The sequence below is a fragment of the Morone saxatilis genome, unplaced genomic scaffold (assembly GCF_004916995.1).
Source record: "Morone saxatilis isolate NCDOM2014 unplaced genomic scaffold, NCSU_SB_2.0 Contig16, whole genome shotgun sequence".
NCBI classification, from domain to species: Eukaryota; Metazoa; Chordata; class Actinopteri; family Moronidae; genus Morone; species Morone saxatilis.
Genome location: NW_023339718.1, coordinates 11,248,374 through 11,264,744, shown reverse-complemented (window position 1 = coordinate 11,264,744; position 16,371 = coordinate 11,248,374). Strand labels below are relative to the sequence as shown.

At 37.7% G+C, this 16,371-nt stretch overlaps 1 protein-coding gene across 1 annotated transcript in view; it reads right to left on the bottom strand.

Annotated features, from left to right (window-relative positions):
• The window catches only part of grid2 (glutamate receptor, ionotropic, delta 2), a 408,773-nt gene that overhangs the window by 176,057 nt on the left and 216,345 nt on the right, over positions 1-16,371 (bottom strand). The window lies entirely within an intron of this gene.

Here is a 16,371-nt window from a genome sequence, read left to right as displayed (position 1 = left end):
CCCTCTCCTCACACACACACACACACACACACACACACACACACACACAGGCATGTACTGTAACAGCAAACTTTGCAGTCCTTTGTCTTCTGTCATTGTCTCCAATTGTCTCTTATTCTCTCCCACTCTCTCAATCTCTCATCTCAATAGTGTGGCCTACTTGAATCGTCTGTCCCATTCCAATCATTACAACAGCGCCTCCATCCCTCTCTTTCCTCCCTTGCTGCTTTTATGTCATTACAACACTTTTTGTTTCATTTTTTAGAAGCAAGCTGTGCCCACCATCCTTTCACAAACGACTGCCAATATACCCTTGAGCAAAGTCATTTTCCACAAATTGCTCAGATTGAGCTGCTAATGGTTATACTGGGTAGCCTCCAGGTGTTACTATGTGCATGTCTCTCTGCCTGTGTGATAGTACTAATTTCTGATAGTCTGAGCTTCACTGTGTTTATAATCCTCTAACTGCCCTGTCTATAAGGTGTACATTTTAATTTCCAACCATATCTTCTGAATTTGATAATTCAGCAGGAATTGGCATCTCCTTGATATTGGAATATGTTTTGTTCTTTCTAGGTGTTTTTTTTTCCGTATTGGATTAAGAACCTGCAATTGAAATTTGACAAATGAAAATCTTGATAGCATTTTTGGTGCATGTTCAGGAAGCATATCATCATCACCCATTCAGTTAATCAAATCAGTAACTCAGCGAATTCGTGTTGAACACAGACTTGATGTCCCACTTTGAGTTGTAAATTCTAAAATCACTTGAACCACTACAGGTAATTGTAGTCCAGTGTGAACATGACTAATGTCTATAAAGTAACTGCTATGACAGGACATCTGTAATGTTAATGACCACTTTTAATGGGATCAGAGTTCTCTGGAATCAGTCTGCCAGTTTACAGAGAAGGGAGTGTCTGCTGTATTTTTAACAGAAATAGGCTACACATGTGTCATGTATACAGGCTAACGACAGACCTAAATGCACTAGCACATATACAATCTGGAGTTTAAGTATGAAACACGCATACTCATTTTCAAAGAGCAATGGCCAATCAAGAAACTCCAACACTCGACCAACCAATGGTGTAACTTCATCACACACAGTCAGTCAGTCGATCAGGGACAAACTTAATCTTCATATATTATAGTCCAGCCAAAAACCACACACTATATCTTCTTGACAATCTTGAATTTAATAAAGACCATTACTGCAGTAAATCTCATCCCATCCAAATACTTAAGGCACCTTGGTTTTGATATATTTAGAATATATGAATATATATATATATATATATATATATAGGTAGTAATGTAGCAGACATAAAACCTAACTGCTAAATCATTCAGTACCAGCTCCTGCAGTGACCCAGTGCTCTCTGTTAAAGAGAGCCAAAGTAAAGGCCTTTAGGGCATAGCAAAGTGCAATTAGGAATTTAGACAACAAGGCAAGATAAGTCATACAAAGAGGGTCTTAGGTAATTTAATGAAGTGCATGTGCATCTGTGTGTGTATCCGTGTTTTTATGTGTAGACTTGAAAGAAAAGAGGCATGTCTGGTTCTCTGTAAGTGTGGCCGTTCAGTTAGTGCCCTTGGACACAAAGGCAGTTGTAGCAGGCTGTAAAGCTCATTCATATTTCACACAATTTGAAGAGACTAAAAGGACAGGATAGTAACACAAGAAATATTTAATTTTGAACTGCACTATTGAACCAGTGGCATTTATGAGTATCTGTGTGTCCACATGTCTAAGAGGTATGCATATGTATGTCGCCATAGTCCTAGCACTGGAGTCAGTCACTGTAACAAGATTAATGGTTGACTGAGATGGAAGTCAATTTTCTTTCTAAAGAACAAGTGAGAGAAAAACAAGTTTGATGGCCTGTAAAGTATCTCTCTGCCCTCATCCCTGCGGGATCATCTCTCCCAATCCCTACTCTCTCTCTCTGGGGTCTACTCCTGCCGATTATTATTGTGGATCCATCTCTCTTTCTCCTTCCATCCTTCTCTCTGCTCCACTCCACTGGGAGCTCGCACAGAAAATAATCCCTTCTCCCACACGACAAGAATAAAATAGTTTAACAAAGCTAATTAAAAAGTAAAGATTGATGTATATGTTCATAGACTGATTAAGGAATCAAAGTAGCAAAAAAGGAGAGGGTGATTTGTGGAAAGAGGTTGTCTGAATGACTACAATCACTTAACTTCACTGCTTTCACTTGTGTGTTTGCACATGCGCGCACACACAACTGCACATAGACATAACCAAGACTGCAGAGAAACAACGCACAGGACTTTACTGTATGTTCACACCAGTGTACACAGTTGCACACACACAGGATAAATGATGATATATATTTTAATGAAGGGGAAAGCCTGTGAGCAGCAACAGTGCCATCACTGCAACCATGACTGCTTTATGGCTATTTAAACAAGTCAATTTCATGCTAATGTGACCACTGCTTACCATGCTCGAAAATTATAAACAACCTTCTGGTGTGGGAGGAGAGCTGCGAGCAGCAGGGTGCAAAGTAGACAGCGATACAAAACAAACAGAAATCTCTAACTAAGATTGACTTCTCCAAACACCATCTTCTGCCTTTTAATTTAACTTCCACTCTAAATAAGTGTTGATCATATATAGTACATTGTAGACACAGGTATAGCTCACAAATAACAGAGAACAGAGTGCACTGCAAACACCATGGATCTATTTTGTTCCATTTCCCACAATACCTCCTGCTGTCTCTGTTTCCTTCACTTTTATGACTGTTAACCTTCTTCCGTCATTCTCTCTCTCTTTCTACCTTCTAAAAGAATCCAACAAAGCAATTCCTTGACTCTACAGGTAAACTCGTGGAGAACAACACAAACAGGCACACACATGTTACTTGGGTTTTCCTTTAATGTTGCAGCAAAACAGAAGGTTGGTTCCTCAACATACTGGTGGAGAAAAATTCCGCCATTAAGGAGCTAAGTGTGTGACTGTGGAGAGAGGGGGGCATGAATGCATAATATGAAACAGCCAAGCTTTCCTCGAATCATTACACAGAGAGCCGTGGACGTTTTATGAAAGCAGAGAGCTGAGAGAGAAGACAGAAACAAAAGATAGTGTGAGAGACAGAGGGCTGAACTGAGAGAAGCATGAGATTGATATTCCCAAATACAGTTACGCAGATGTAAGATGTGAAACAATCAGGAATCGTTCTATTCTAGAGTGAATATTAGCAAGACAAATCATCCATGATATGCCTATCAAATCCCATTTGCTGATATTGTACTGTGTAACACAGCTCTGTGAGTAGAATACCATAAGGATTACATGGGTTCTTCTTGTTCTCCCTCTTATTTCACTCTCTACCTCTCCCGCCTTCACTCTCTCTCAGTCCTCTGGAGCCCTAACATTATACAGCATAATGGAATATCGACAGAGTCGCTCCATTGTGCTTTAGACACACACACATTCACCCATCAGATGAACCCATTTTCCATTCTAAAACGGGAACCAATGTGCTTATAATGTGAAGGGGCATAAAGAGTATGGCATGGAGTGTATCTGAAGGATCGAATATTGCAATCTAAACCTTATCATTGTGTGAGGCGCAGGGATGAATCCTTGATGAGTGCACTGCACTCACTAAACACTAATTTGCTCTGTCTCTATTATTCAGTCACTGTCTCAATGCCGCCTCCTTCACAGACACAGTCTCTGTTTTTCTATCCCACCTTTTAAGTCTCTTTATCCCATTTCAATCTGTCAGTCTGTTTCTCTCAGTACATCTCTTTTTGTCACTCCTCTCTCTCTCCTTGCAAATTGCCATGGCAACAGGTTATAGAGGCTCAGGTTGAGACCAAAGGGCCTCTGCGAATGTGCTTTTAATTGGTCATTTAGTCAAGAGTCTGGTATTATGTTGTCTTAAAGTACCATCTTGATGATTTACTTTGATATCATCATGTTAGCATTACACTCTGAACTTTCATTAACTTTGAAGAAATAAAATGAAGTATCACCATCATATTGTATTTAATTTCCCTGTAGTAAGTAAAATGCTGTCAATTCATCCATCTTCATGGGAGTGCATTTTTGTTACACAGGAAAATAAAACTAAGCGTTGCAACTGCATACTGTATAATACATGAAGCACAATAGCGGTGAACCCCTTAAGTGTCCATTAAAGTGGAATTCTTACACCAGGTTAAGGTGTAAATAGGGTGCAAATATCAATACATAGTGCATTTTCTTTTTCTATGTCTATTATTGTTTATTTGCCGATCATTACTAGTACTGACAAAACCGACAGAATCTAATAATGTCATTAAACATTTTGTCATATGCAATGGAAATGACGGGAGACCTAGTGACCAGGAAAAGCCAGCATAGATCAATGAAAGAAACATAAAAACATGGTTTGAGTGAAGGAAACAAGGAAATCATCTTATTATCATGATGACACGTCAAAGTGCGGGTAAGCTGACGTGACCCCTTTACATTCAGGATAACTGATCCATTGTGTCGCGGCTATTTTAGCAATTTCACGACTCAGTCTCCCACAGTATAATGTGTAAATGTGTGGAAGAAAGGCAGTCGATTTATATAATTGTGCAAGCTAAGTAAAGAAAGGCTAATGGTGATTGGGTCAAATGGAGCAGAATGGAGGGAAGGCTGTTTGTAAGTTTTTCTGGGTCAGTCACTCTCTTACAGAGACAAAAAATAAAGAGGATGAAAAGTGTGGGTCAATCACTCCATAACAGCCAACACAGAGAAGACAAAAGATTATGGAAACAACAGATGAAAAGCTTATATTTCCAGAGAAACAACCTAAAGGTAAATAATTACCAATAAAAATGCAACAATCCTTTAATCAGAAATGGTTAGAGGGGGTTCTTAGTCATTGCAATAAACAGAAAAACATTTAACAAATATTTATACATAGATAAATATGCCAATGTACTTATTGGCAGGATGTACTTGGACATAAAGGAGACTTTATATTCCATACATTCTGGAGGCAAGTATACACTTGCACATTTATTTTGACAGCTTTGCAGAGCAAGTCTACTAATACAAAATATAATCAACAAATAAATCATGATGTATTTTTATAGATAAAGCCACCTGGCAGTACACAAATAACTTAAAATGATCCCCACTTTCACCATCTGCCACATAAGTGATGCTTACACATTACTACATCGGCCATTCTGCATAATGAGTAGGCTACTGTTTGGCACTTTAATTATATTTAGATGCTAATACTTGAGTAAAGTTTTGGATGTACAATGTTAACTGTTTACTACAGAGTATTTCTAAACTGTAGTGTTGCTACTTTTTGTAAGGGTAAAAGATCTGAGTACTACTAAACCACTGAATGTTAGGTCACATTTTAGTTTTGCTCAGAGATTTCATCTTTTGAAATCTGTAGCTGCATGTTGTGCATTCATTAAATATCTCACTCTCCCCCTGTTCTTCCATTACTCCCCCAGCCATCCCTCAAACAGTTTTTCCTTTCCCTCTGAAGGTATATGCAGCTGTAATGACTTGTGAATCCTAAATATCCAAACCATCCATCCATTTATCTCTTCACTTATCTATTCATCTACCCATCTGCCTATCTATCCACCCATTTACGCATTAATCTCTCCATCCATCCATCTCTGTGCCACTTTTTCATTTACTTCTCTCTCTGAATGAGCTGAAGGATGAACTGTAGGACTGAAGAAATAATGGTCACCCATGTTTATGATTTCCCTTTAACGTCACTGACCCACCCATCCCTCTATCTGTCTTTTCCCTGCTCTCAGCTTCCTTCCATCATGTCGCTGCAACATCTTCAATCGCTCATTTTCATATCCATGAGTATGTGTATGCAAGTGTGATTATGTGTGTAGAAAATGATGTAGAGACAATACTGTTGTCATAGGGATGATAGGAGGCACAAGAGCTGTTAAGGTAGGAGCAGGATAAGTTAGTTTCAGGTGGAGTATGAGGATGATATTATGGGATTTTCTATGTCCTGCTCCAAAAGTATCATACTGTACACTAAATCTTAATGAGAGAGCAAAAAAAGGAATCAAAGGATGTAAAGACAATGGGTAAAAAACGAAAAGGGAGGCTGGAAAGTGAATAGAGGTGTGTTTAACAGATAACAGCTGTAGTGTTAAGGATGCTTGCTCTTTTAAAACTCCTCTAATGATTTAAAGCTGCCTTCCTTTGTGGGTTTGTTAAGGCGTTTTGTTGTTTTCTTGTATTAGTTATTATCTTCTTTCCTGTTCTTATTGATGCGTTTCCTTATATTTTCTCTGTATATGTTTGTTGTTGCCCTATGCATTCCACTGAAATTATTTATGGATAAAATTGTATTGTTCACTACTTAGCATCTGTGCTTTATTTTTTTGGTTTGTTGTTTTCATTTGTTTTGATTTTGATGTCGTAACTGTGCACACCACCAGCCACCGCCAAATGCACACACATGCATGTGCACACAACTTTAAATCATATATGACATGAGAACATGTTCTTCTAGGGACTAATGGGTAAAAAATGTGAATGTTGGTGTTGGTACCTACTGTATAGAACACAAGTTGTTATGTTAGCTCACTTTAATGCTTCACTACCCTATAATCTTCAGTATGTTAGCAAGAGTGAGTGACAGAGAAGAGTGCCAGTTATGTCTTTGAGAGAAAGGCCACAACAGAGGACATCCAATATCAGCAGCCATGCAGGTCATGACAAAATATCTGTTTTATTTGGTGTCATCATTTCTGAACATACCTTCGTATATGAACTTTTGTCTGAGCTATACCAAAAATAACTGGTATTGCCTTTAGTAATAACCCAGCTTTCACTCAACCCCTCAAAGGTTATATTTCAGAGATACTAGGCTTTAGATATTATTTATTCTCTATTTGGATCCCCATTAGCTTCTACAAAGTAGTTGCTAGTCTTCCTGGGGTCCACACAACAATAAAATTGACAACAATTCAGACAGTATCAATAAAACAACTAACTGCAATACAAATTAAAAATAAGCTGAACAACACTACACATAAAATAATAAGTAGCAGTAACCTGTAATGGAAACAAAAACGAAATTGTCACAAACACACTGGAATAATAAAAACATCTATGTCAGATTAATGGAAACAATGTAATAATCTGGTCAGACAAAACAATAAATTATATAATTTAACATCCAGTAATTTGGTTTTAGTGACCTGCTGTCCCATAGACATACTGTGCACAGTGGTGTTAGCAAAAACATTCCTACTACCAGGCAATGGTACCAGGCAATGGTAGTAGGAATAGCAGTGCTTTTTGGCAATGCCCAGTGCTAATTTGTTCATCTTCACCCATTTAGTAATAGTATGCAACTCAACATGTAGGTCCAAAAACGCTGATGACATACAAAACAGTTGAGTCATCAATTTTATTATATAGCACCAAATCATATCAGAAGATATATCAGGTCACTTTTGAAATAAAATTTACTCTTTATGAAAGTATTTACAGAGACCCACCAATTAACACAAAATGTAAACTTGGCAATAAGAATGCCGTTGTCAATGACATCAAAAGCTGCAGTACAATCCAACAGCATAGCTCCAACTAGTTTCTTGTCATGTTATCCATTGATCAGTCGTGTGTAATAATGTAGTGCTAGTAAGGTGCCCTGGTCTATAGGTAGGCTGTGCTTTTGTAAGTATTCAATTTCTACAAAAGAAATGAACATGGCTCCAGACAAGAATCACACAAGCATCTCTTAAAAGTATGGCATATTGATTTGGAAAGCAGCGTGGCTGCAATTTAAACAATGTTTCTATCCAGGTTATCTATACTAGGAGATGTTTCATTATCATGATGATGATGATATAAGACAGAAACACAAAATGCTGTACCCATATGATGGGCCAAAGAGTACAAACATGTGTGCTTTACTGGGTATACCATTAAATCTTTTATGGCAGTTTTGAGTGTAACAAGATTCCATGTTAAAGTTTTTATGTATGCATGTACTGTAAATGTAAAAATGTAAAAGCACGGACTGAATTATACAGTATTCCCTGTGAATAATTATATGCATTATTTCTGTTTTCTTTTCTTCATCATGACTAATCAGCCCATGACATAACAGTATTAACATACATGCAAACCACACCCGAGTGCCATTGTCCTATAATGAGTGCAGGCTCATAATGCATTGTTTTACTGAATTTTTGATGTTTGTACACTATGTGTGGGCATGGAGTTATGTATGTGTAGTTTGGCCTTCTATGTGTTTAGATATTCTCTGTTCCATGATACTAAAATATTTTTCCTTTAAATTTCTTTCTTCACTTCTGAGCTATTATTTCTCAATGTGTCAAATAAAGCAATGCAAACCCAACAGGATGGCTCTGCTTTGGTTCCAAGCATAAAATAATTTTGTTCTGTGATTGACTCTTGATTAGTTAATGTAACGTATACTTTTATTTCTTTGTGAAGTTGTTTTGAGTCATAATTGTGATAATTGGATGTGGTATATAAATTATAAATTATTATTATTATATAATTTGGCTATTACTCTCTCCCTGGGGTTCCAGAGATTATACTCCTACAGAAATTAAATAATTTGTGAGTTACTTTTTATCTAATTATTCACAAATTGCATTCTGGTCGCAGCATATTGACTCAAATGCTGCTGTGCCTGCCAAGTTTTACTTCTCTGGAGCTTCTTTGCTTGCACACAGTTTGACAACTTTTATCTGACATGGCAAGGACTCCCGCGTAATCTTATTCTAGCTTAATGCTGACGCAAGACTACCCAGCCAATCAAAGCACACATTACAAGTCAAAATTACTTAGACCGCTCACACCAAGACTACTTGCTAACAGTAACTCGTGGTTGCTATGGCACCAGCCTATCAGAGGGCCCGGGGGTAAACCACAGAGTTGTATATAATCCTTCCTATGATCCCAGTCTGTTTCTCTGGGCAACGAGCCTCCCGAGATGATTTATGTATCTGTCTCTACCGGAGTCTGCAGAATCTTGCTGGAGGTAGTAAATGAGAGAGCAGGAAAGATTGAGAAAAGAAATTAAGTTTAATCACAAATGTGTTTTTCCTTTTTTTCTTTTTTTCATTTTCTTAAATTTTAACTTTCTGCCTTGAGGAAAAGAGCAAAGATGTGAGACAAAAGAGGATTAATATTAAAAACATGTTCCCCTCTCCCTTATATCTCTGTTAAACAACCCATTGAGAAATAAAAGAGTGCTTTTCTCCCAAAAAAAACCCAACATTTATGTAACTGTTTTAGTTATTAGAGCAACCTTAAAAATTATTTGAAAGTTGGCTGATTTTGCTTGATTCATGATTATTACTTTCAAAGTTGTGCTGTCAAGACTTCTCTTTCATATTGCTTGCAAAGCTGCGTAACTTTTTATCTGACCACTTCAAGGACAACTCACATGGACACACATTGTCCTGCACAAGGACAACATCCAAATCCCTTTGTGCTCTGCTTCTTAGTTACTTTGCTATCCCTTGCAAAGGGATTCTAAATCTGCTCTAATAGTCTTATGTTTGCTCCCAAAGGACACTGATGCGCTATTTGAGTATCTAAAGCACCCTGCCCAGTGCTATGTTAGTACCTAAGCTTTTGAAAAACCATGGGAAAAGCCTTGTGATAAACAATGACCTAGCACCGGCTTTCAGAGGCTTCTTGTGGCTCAGTTGTGGAAAATAGCTGTTGATACACTATTAAGACACCTCATATCTTTAGACACAAAACACACAAACACACACACACACACACACACACACACACACCACTTGACTCTGAAGTGCAGAAAGGGCTAGTACTAGATTTTTAAGCTCAGCAGATTCATTGGAGGTGATCCACATTTACTGTTCTATATTGTAAAATTGAGGAGACACAGATAGCTTTCACCAGTGTGGAGTATACTGAATGGGTGGCAGGAAGTGTGTTAGAAAGACAGAGCCCGCAGACACAGTGTTAAAGTGGAGGAAGGGAAAGGGAAAACAGTGTTTCAGTGTTTACTCCCACTCTGCCCCTTCCCCCAATGTTCCAAACCTAACTGATAGTAGAGCATATTTCAGATTAAAACATAAATCTAATTCTCATCTGATTTTGGTGTCTGTTTGCAGAGACAGCTTTGGTGAATTGGTTGCCAGATTTATTATAACAGTAGCCAGGTGCTTGGACTACCAGTATTGTTTGCTGAGAAACAAGTGAATCAGTACTGGGGAGAGACAGAAGAATATTACTTATCACAATAGAGTTTCTCTTGACTTTGACTGGTCATTTAATCAAATATGACAAAGGGCAACCCCACAGTTTTTACCAAATAGGTCTGTGTGGTACTGTTTGAACTGGCCGTACTAGTTGTCCATACCACAACTATTTCAGCTGCCCTGTATTCTACAGTGTGAAACTGTAGAATACAGAAACAGAGTTGAGTTTACTTACATGGCACAGTATATATGAATGCCCAAATATTTATTTCAAACCAGCTGTCACTACTTTTACCATAGCAGGATAGTATTATTATTTCAGTAATAATAACCATGGAATTGGAAATGTACAATATGAAAATGCAGCATCGGCATATGATATTGAGAAATGTCTATAAATTCTCAATCTTTTTAAACATGAATACTTTGAGCCTGTCTGCAGCTACAATGGAGGCAACTTCCGATTTATGATACTTTAAGACTTGCCACATTCACATTCATCCTTTTGACCCCATTGCTATAATCATAATCATACTCAAAAGTCAATTAAATCAACAATGGGGAAAAAAGATGGCAAAGGAAAAACTCAGAAGGGTCATATTGTGTACACACAATAGACCTTTTTCACAGCAGACATTTTTGCCCGTTATAGAAAGAAAAGCACAGGTGTAACTAATCAAATAATAATGGCTGTATGAATTTAGGTGCTTCAATTCCAGGACTCTGGTACTGTGTCTGATTAGCTTACCTGAAAAATGAAACAGGGCCATTGTTAGTGTTATTTCACCTGTACTTTCCTGCTTTGACAATTCTGATAGAAAATAGAAAAGGCTCCTATAACCAAACTACCATTGGGTGTAATTTATTACCAAACTAAGTACAGTGCAGAACACTGACCCTTCTGTGCACAATGCACCAGAATCAACATTTTGATGTTTCGGTGGTTTACATTTTCCAAGAGTTCTACAGTATGGGGATATTTCTACAATAAAAATTAAGGATTAGGGTATTTCTGCTAACACACAGAACCATCATTCGGAAAAGCTAGCTCCTCAATGTCAGTTGGAGAAATGAATGATTGATAAGTAAACACTTCTGCATCCTCTTACTCAGACTTGCAGAGGGAAATCAATGTGTCTTAGTTCCTCTGAATGGAGCTTTTCACATTCACATAGATCAGTACCTAACACCCAATTATAATGTTCAATTTGATTGATAAAAAAAAATAAAAAATGGTACCAATTATATGCTATAGAAAAAACATTGCATCTTAGTAGACACCAATCTGATGGCAAGTACTTTCTAAATGCACAAAAACAGTTTGCGATTGAAAAGATGTGAGTGAACATGAAAGGCTGTATAATATGCGATCAAATTAAATGAGCCCTTATGCAATAAGATGAGTAAACAAGCAGAACAGCCTGCATTTGTTGTTTTTGTTTTGCTTTATAACACCACATTAAGATGTCAAAGAAAATCATAATCATAGGAAAAAACTTTCCATTGCATCTGAGTTTCCTCACTGCTGTTAATTCAAAGACTACGTATCTGTGTAAGCACCAATATGTGCAGTTCTTTATGCCCTGTGAATGGTGCTTTGCTTGTATGGTTGTGCAATAGGCTACACAAAAAGTACTCAACTTAAACCTCTCTAAGATCAAACGTGCAGTGTTTCATTGAGTCAACTCATTTCCTTTCTGTCTTAAATTCAGCCCCTCACTAACTGTTTCCTCTTTGGTTCTTCCATTTTTGTTTCTTTCTTTTTAAATCATTTAATTGAAAGAGAAATGTACGGCTTAGGAAGATTTGCAGAGATTAAAGTTTAAAGAGCATCTGTGAGGCATGCTATATACGCTATACACACATCTATACTTTTATACTCACACAGTCTAATTTATCAGCAGTGTTAGATCTTAGCTAATTATCCTAACAGTGCTTCATCACCTCCATCAGCCTATGTATGTATAGTGTATATAGCATGCCTCAAAGACCCTCTGTGACGAACTTGAATCTCTTCCTAAGCAATACATTTCGCTTTCATTAAAATATAGATAATACATATATAGAAAGAGAGAGAGCGAGAGAGAGAGCAAGAGAGAGAGAGAGAGAGATAATTTACTATTTACACTACTACTACTACTACTACTACTAATCAGTGTGCTGTGATTGTAACAAGGTGGAAATATTGCCTTTCGATTTCTTCTACCTTGTACTTGCATTGTCATCAACTCAGGTAAAAGGAACTGTTGCCTCACTGCTGTCTGTGTCCTCTCTCTTTGTCTTGCTGTCTGTCTGCTCTGTGTGTATGTCTATGTGTTTGCGCTCTGCCCTCTGTCCTGCAGTGGAGAGATATTGGGCTTTTTCTTTCTTTTCATTCAGCTGCTGTGAAAAAACACTTAGGCACTGCACCCTGTATATAACATTACTATGATTGATGATCATCAGGCGTTGTTGGTGCCCTATGCACAGGCTCGATGCACATGTAGGTAGCTTTCAGTACAGTTCGGCACATTTTCAGTAATTTGGAGTTAAATATCTTAGTTCCAGCTGCCCAACCAGATTCAGGGTCTTGAAGAGCAAGATGTCACTTGTGCAACAGTCAAATGCTGTGAGTTTATGATGGTGTTAAAGGTTCATCCCTGTTGGAAGTAAACCTCAACACTTCAACTTTTAAAAGAAAACTGTTCAAAAGTTTTCTTAATTTTTTGGCAACATGCAACCACTCCCTTCAAAAAAGCAGACACCTGCTGAGAGCGTAGGCGAGCTGACTCACAGGCAGAAAATAATCTAGAAAAAAACTCACTACATACCATAAAACTGAGTGCTAAAATTCACAGTTCTAAAAGAAAACAATTATTAGTTTGGTAAATCTGTAAAAAGATCAACAATATTTAGAGGTGAGTGCTGTGTGTAATAGCAAAGTCTCAGAGTTACACAACTGGTGCCATAGACACACACACAATATGCTGTTCTTTTCTGTACTGTATACTGTTATTCACATTTAAGTTGACTGAATTGTCCATTGTGTTACCACTAACAAAATCTATAGCACATCATCATTCATTTAAATTGTAGTTTGTGTCATAACATTTTGATGTCAGTCATTCTACTCCTACTCTTCACTGAAAGTGGAAGTATGAAGCTTCATTGGTACTTTCTAAGTCTCAAAGTATTGTTTTTAGGCTTAAGACTTCAACTTTAACTAAAACTTCTCACTTCTAGTGAGGTTCTGAGATCATTAATGAGTACACCCTTGATCCCTGTCCTCTCATTGTACAGAAGATGTATAAAATGTGTGTCTCATCAATTTTCAGGTTGGAGAAATGCATTTGAGGCTAAATTAAACTAGCAAGCACAGAGCGGCTTACAATCCTATATTTAGATTGAACAGAAGCAGATCCAGAGTCCTTAAAGCTGAGGCAGGTTGACTCATCCTACTACCAGATCCTCTGAAAGCACAGTTCACAACCTGTATCTACCCACTGCACGAACTGTCTCTCCCAATGTTTCCAGTTTGTTGCTCTCTGCAAGGCACTTTGAACACTGCCTGCCAATGAATCATAAACTGAGCAACGTTTACACATACACACATAGTCCTACGCACACACACTCATATACACACAGAAATTTAGGAGGAAAAAATTAAGATGAATAAGCCCAGACAGGCACAGCACAGTCATGCACATGCATACACACACACACACCAGAACATGCAGGTTTTACACAAAATCCAAGCACCTCCTGTGCCACCTTAACCCGGATTAATGTTTGTTTGGCTGAACAACCTAGTCAACCATGCCAGGATTTTCCAGCAGCCGGCACACAGGTGCATCAGGTTAACACCTAATGGGTTCAGTTGCAAAACAAGGAACTTTAATAGCCATTGCTGCCCTGTCATGATATGCTGATGTCTAAAAGAAAGAGATCCTAAAAGAACAGCTGGCTGGACAATCAGGGATTCAAACTCTAATTTTACAAACACATGTATTTTGGGAATCTTGAGAACAATGGCTGCACTGCTTGAGATAACCTAGTAGGCACTACTCCATCTAGAGGTCACTGACATGAGGGAACAGGCTACTAAAGTTTTAAACGTAGAGAAAAACCTTACACTGATATGAAGCACAGTAGGTATACCTAAAACAACAACCTTTAATGTCCCATATGAAGACACAGAGGTGTGCCTTCCCAGGCAAATCCAAGTCATAGCTTAAAATTTAAATAAATTAGTATTAGAGCTAGAATGAGTCATGTCTTGTTGTTTTTTTAAAGCAGTGTGCGCCCTAAAAATAACGTTTTAGTTTTTCATAATTGCGTTGTTGTTGTTGTTGTTGTTGTTGTTGTTGTTGTTCCAGCATACATTATATTATGGACAGGCAAGTTTGAGGCACTGCTTCCGAGAGGATTTTTGAAAAGGAAATTCCATGACATATGGGAATGTTGCTTTTGGATCAAGATACTGCACAGAGCATACTGGTGGCATCCTGTTGAAGGATTTTAGTGATGGAAAGTGGACAGAGAATTTCTGAATGTCCCCAACATTTCTCAAGAATGTCTACTACAGCTACTGTGTCTAATGGTTACACAATAAGTCACCATCCATGATTTGAGAAGGCAGAAGAGCCGGCAGAAAAAATGTGATACTGAAACTACATGGCGTGGTCTGATTTGTATCACTCCACTCTCTACGCTACAGTCTGCCAGCTCAGTGCAAAAAATGACATGGCAAGTCACAACATTATGGAACAGGTATCAGCAGAGAAAAAAAAAATATATATATTGTGTGCCATTTCACCAGTGCAAGGTCACTTTACTTGATCATAGCTAGCAAAAAATGAGGGGCCATAAAGAACAGCTTAAGGTTTGAAACCCAAAACTGGAGCCATCATTGTCCGTCTGCTTTAAAACAGATGTACACTAGAGATCTGTTTTTAAGACTCTATTGTCAATCAAACTGTAAAAAATTAAGAAGAAAAAATGGAAGGCATACTTTTTTATACCTGAGTGACTCTGATTGGATTATGTGCCTGAATGATTGAATGACTGATTGGATGGATGATAGTTAGTCTGGCTCTTTTGACTCCATTGAAATCCTATCCAAGATGTGCAATGTAGGAAGACTAATGTACAAAGTGTTCTACTTAGAAAGAAAATTAATTGTTAGAGTGTATCAAGACACTGATTATTTTTGACAGACTTGAAAGGATTTATCAGCTAGTCAAATCAAAATATTATTTGGATTGTAAAATGATAGATATTTGCTGTGGCTTTACCACTTTGAATGTTTTTATGAAACATAAATGGCAGCACTCTCAAATATGTCTTAATATCTATCTATCTAATACCGTTTTCGTTTTTGAATCATCCCTGGAGGAGTCTCAAATGGTTCTCTTTCTCTGACTTTCATCCATTGTACTTAATCATAACTCCATTAAACTCTGTAAGCCTCATTATGGTTGTAAAAGTTAAACAGTTAGAGGAATACTCTGTTGTGAAGCTTCCTATCATGGATGTCTATAACATGTTTTGGCTGACTGCCCACTGGCTCAGGTGGTACAAGGCTTTTAAACTGGAATGAAATCCTGAGTGTAGATGTCAGGCTATTATTTCAGGCAAAGTCCAATTTCACAACACGGGTAAGCAAGTGTGGTTCCTTGCAGTGACAAGAGATTCAAAGGTCACAAACTTTCTGAAATATAATTTTTGCTACACTCCACTGTATTCCTTCTGCTGCAACAAGCTGCTCCAACAACTACCAGTGTACATCTTACCAAAATTCATGTCAGAACAGCTGCTGCACCGTAATGATGTGGTCTACTCAGCTCTCCGCTGAGAAACACTGACTTTATGCTAAACAGTTCCACTTGGACACAGATATAGATTGAAAAAAATCTCTTCCGCTCAGCCCAGGATAAGAAGAAGAGTAGGAAGGAGAGAAGAAGCAGCTAGCAATGAGAAGGGAAAATGTGATGTACTAAAGGGCAGAAAGAAATGAAAGAATTATTTAAATTATCAGGGCATTGAATTTATTTGTACAGCTTTTGGTTTTAACCCCATATAATTGCCTTTTTTTTTTTTTTAAAGGTATTTTATGGGCTGATATTTGTGTCTGAAGAGAGATCTGAATTTGAAAGTACA